The sequence below is a fragment of the Camellia sinensis genome, chromosome 14, assembly GCF_055761805.1.
Source record: "Camellia sinensis isolate YWXY chromosome 14, ASM5576180v1, whole genome shotgun sequence".
Lineage (NCBI taxonomy): Eukaryota > Viridiplantae > Streptophyta > Magnoliopsida > Ericales > Theaceae > Camellia > Camellia sinensis.
In genome coordinates this window covers 30,559,846-30,564,411 of record NC_138974.1, presented here as the reverse complement: position 1 = coordinate 30,564,411, position 4,566 = coordinate 30,559,846, and the positions used below count along the sequence as shown (strand labels likewise).

The window sequence follows — 4,566 nt, the reverse complement described above, 5'->3', positions numbered from 1 at the left end:
GGAGGACCACGAAATTGAAGAGAAAGGAGTGAGAAAAGGGTGAAAAAAGAGAGAAAAATTGAGTTTTTGAACCAAAAATATTCCTATCTTCCATATACACCTCATACCTTCCATAGCTGCTGAAATTCCTCATTTCCATACACCAAAACCACTCCAAAAATTCTGATATAGCCAAAGATCAATTGCCTCGACCATAAGGAAGAATGTTTAGTGATTGAAAGTGAAAAAAAACTAGAGAGTTAACCACTTTTCATACCACAAACTCCATAAACTCCATAATTTTGAATTAAGGATTTGAGAACACACTTCCTACACTTGAGGGTAATCAAGAGGAAGTTTGGAAATCAAGAAGTCCAATCTTTCTTTGGAAGGTGAATTTTTAATCTTTCATTTTCTTATATTTTGTATCTTATATTTATTTTCTTACTTCTTATTTCATTGTGTTTTGTTATAATCCAAGTAGTTGTTTATCTCATATTTATTTTCTTACTTTATATTTCATAGTATGTTGTTATAATCCTAGTGGTTTGTTTAGCTCATAATTATTTATTTATTTTTATTCGCATACTTTAATTTCATATTAGTTTTGTTATAATCTTGCATGTTTTACCTCACATTTATTTTTTTTCGTGTATTAGTCTCATATTAGTTCTGTTATAATCTTGCATGTTCTATCTTATATTTGTTTTATTGCTTTAGGTTTATATTGTGAGTTTGCACTTTTTTATTTTATTTTATATTTATTTTCTTTTTTAATCTAACCGGTAGTGGTTAGTTGAGCCACCTACATATTTTTTTTTTTGTTTGTTCCTTTTCTTGGTTTTGCAACAAGACAGGTTTTGCTTGGCCTAGTTCGCCGGCCGGCCTATTTGGCCGGTCGGTTAGCTTCTTCCGAACAAGATGGCGTAATCTTCCAATATTGGCCAATTTCCGCCGGCGGTTCTAAAGAACATGAAGCTTTTATTTTATTTATTTATTTTATTTTGAGTGTATTGTGAGGTTTTTATTTTGTTGTAATATTCTCCTCATCCCTCTCTAATTCGGTTTGTAATTATTCTTTAAAATGTTGTAATAATTCCCCGCCCCGCTTCTTTCCATCCCGTTCTTTTACTTGCTTTCTTTATTTGTACATAAACATCATATTTATTTTTCATCATAGTTATGCTTTGCATCCATGTTTCATGCATCTTGATTCGGCTAAGTTTGCATTTGTGGATTTAATCAATTCCTATGTGATTATGTGCGCTACCTCATGTTCTTGAGATGATTCACATATCATATTTTAGAAGCCGAATCTTTAGTTGCATCTCATGAGTGAATTGCATTAGGGTTTTGTATATAAGATCACGCATATTTTACTAACTTTGTTTTGCAGCTTGTTCGTGGGACATCAAACATGTGAGTTTTTATGCTTTAGCATCCCATGTGTGCGTGTTTTTCTTACTATGTCTAGCATTCTACCATGAGGCTAGTTGCTTATGTGATATAACTCTATGAATGCCAGTGGATGGAGGTTGTGTCGCTTAATTTGGAATGATGTTGATTTTTCATGCTTGTAAACTCAATTTATTTGGGTTGTACATCGTCAAAACTCTTTCAAAATGCATGATATCAAATTGTTCCAAAATGAATGGCATAGTCTATACTTGTATGCTTCACATAGTAAATTTTAGGATTTATTAACTAATCAGAACATGAACATATAAATAAAATAAATTTCATATCATGGTTAGTAAAGGCCGATCTTTGATCGGGTGGGCGGGGGTGCTCATTATTGACCTTCCCCTCTCATACCTAAGGTTCCGAGCCAAGTATCCTTGGTTACGACGAACAGTAGCTTTGGCACGAGTCATGGGTTTCCTAATTTTCCCAAAATAAATATTAGGTGGCGACTCTGAGATCTGATGACGCAGTTCATTTTTGACAAAATTGTAATAAAATGGATTTTCAATAAAAGTTGCCAAAACTGGACTCTCATTTATGTTTCACATTGCACTCGTGAGAATAGATCGAAGAGATCTCGGGGGTCCGAACTGTTTAACGCGCGCGGGTACCCCCCGGGCATGTTACAGTTTCTGGCGACTCTGCTGGGGATTTTATGAAACCTTGACTCGAACTCCATGATATGACCTTTATTTTCAATTATATGTTCATTGTATTGCATTCATTGGTGCACTTCAAGTCCTTGTGTTGCCCAGATACTGGTGGGAGCACAGGTACGCTTTTTGTGACACTACACCTATTTTTACGATACTTTAGAGGCCTTGTGTTGTAACCTTTTGAGATTTGTCAAAAGGGTAGCTTTGCTATGTAGCCGTGCTATCTAGCTTTGCTATCTAAGGTTCTCAGACTCCGAAGAGAGGCTATTTGACTCTTCTAATTTCCTGGGATCTTTATTGGTTATGACCCAAAGGACTCTTTGGTAACGTCACCTTGGCTTCAACCCGTAAAGTAGAGCCAACCTTGTACATATGGTGAGCTATAGTACCTTTAAAATTAGGACAGGATGCTTTCCCGTTTCTAGGATGTATGATACCGCTTGTATGAATAGTGAAACCCTAGATCATTCCAAGCTAGGACAGGATAACCCTACCCTCTTTAGGGGTGTTTGTTCTCTTTCCTGCTTTATGTGTAATGTATTGGATCTATACAGGGGTTCTCAAATTCGAATAAGTGGCTCAGGCTGTTCAGTTTAGCACCATTACTTCAAAAAACAAAAAAAATAACAAAAACATAAAATCAAAAAAAAAAAATTGTTAAAAAAAAAAAAAAAAAAAATGCCGATATCCCACAAAGTCGACCATCTCTGTGATTGGGGAGTGACCACCTGTTGATTGCACGAGCTTTATTTTGAATGTTGTGGCTGGCCCACACTTTGACTAGAAATTTATTTTGAATGTTGTGGCTGGTCCACACTTTGACTAGCAAAATTGAGATTGGTTTTATTCTGAGTTCTGAATTGAGTATTGAGTCTAAGTTTGACTCCACCAAGTTTGTAGAGTTAGAGTCAGGCTCGAGTCAGCCTAATGAGTCAGAGTCTGTTGATTTCGATGGTGCTAACCTAGACATTTCTGTCCTGTCTAGGTCCTCTTTGTCATTTTCTTTTGAGTATGTTGTCAAAAGTGTATTGCCATTGCTGAGTCATAGTCTTTTTTCAATAAACAGAAAACCAAAAAAAAAAAAAAAAAAAACAAAAACAAAATGCCATAGAGTCTGCCTACTTCTCTGTGCCTTAATTCATTGCATTGACCAAAGTTTTTTCAAAAGTTTTTCCAAAACTCTGATGAAAACAAAGAGAAAGAATTTCCTCGAGATTTGCAAATTTTGATCAACTGAGAAGAAGAGAGGTGTGCTAAGCCTTTGATGAATAAAATCATTTTTGTTAATGTGGGTACTGAGAATGATCCTAGCTTGGTCCAAATTGGTTCTATCTTATCTTCGTAAGAGTACGGGTGATTAGTCACTTTGTTAAAAGATTTCAAAAACTGTTTTTGCGTGGTCCTACGAAGACATGCCTGGAATTGATTATACAACATAAGATCCCTCTTGACTCGTGGTCCGACCTCCTTAGCTCCTTAGCTTTCAAACCTTGATCCGAAGTATTCAATGATCATTCAAAGTGTAAGGCTTGCATAGCCGAATTGGAAATAGCCCTTGAACTAGGGCCATGATGTGATTCAAATGGAGGCAGCCCTTCAACTAGGGGCAATAAGGTCGAATATGATTTAGATTGGAAATAGCCCTTGAACTAGGGGCCATGATGTGATTCAAATGGAGGCTGCCCTTCAACTAGGGGCAATAAGGTCGAATATGATTTAGATCGGAAATAGCCCTTGAACTAGGGGCAATGATGTGATCCAGATTAGAAACAGCCCTTGAACTCAGGGCAAAGAATGTGATTTCGATTTGAAACAGCCCTTGAACTAGGGGCAAAAGTGTGAGGCTTGCATAGCTGAAATGGAGGCAGTCCTTGAATTAGGGGCAATAAGGTACCACCCTTGAGAGGCTCGTTGGGCTGAAAACTCGGAAGGACGACCCAGACAAAAGTTAGAGCACAAAAAATAAAAAATAAAAAATAAAAAGAAAAATGAAAAGCTCGCAAGGTTGAAAACCTGAAAGGGCGACTTTGGCAAAAGTTAGAGCGTAAAAGGAGAGTGTCAATACCCAAGTGAACCTTAGCCAGAACTATGTAAGGCCAGTGATTCGGATTGGAAGCAACCCTTGAACTAGGGGCAAGAAGGTCTGATGTGATGTAGATTTGAAGCAGCCCTTAAACTAGGAAAGGTTGGATGTGATCAAAGAGTTAAAACTGAATCGTTTCCCAAAGAAGACCGCACAGAAAGGCAAAACCCATAATTTGAGAGAATGAACTTTATTATTGAAGGACAGTCGAGTTCCTATCCACTACACTAGGGGCAACACTAGGGGCAAATTCAAACCCAATTAACCTAGTCCCTACATCATCATATCTACTGGTCAAGTGTAGCAGTCGTTCTTATAGATAGCCTAGAGATTTTACATCCAATCAACATGGACAAGTTAAACTGAAAGTAACCCTTGAGAGGC

General features: G+C 37.1%; 1 long non-coding RNA gene across 1 annotated transcript; it reads left to right on the top strand.

The window, feature by feature from the left end:
- On the top strand, positions 1–1,097 carry LOC145807683 (uncharacterized). Its single transcript, XR_014350973.1, has 2 exons — positions 1–371; positions 837–1,097. It is a non-coding gene; the product is annotated as an uncharacterized LOC145807683 (long non-coding RNA).
- The last annotated feature ends 3,469 nt before the right edge of the window (positions 1,098–4,566 follow it).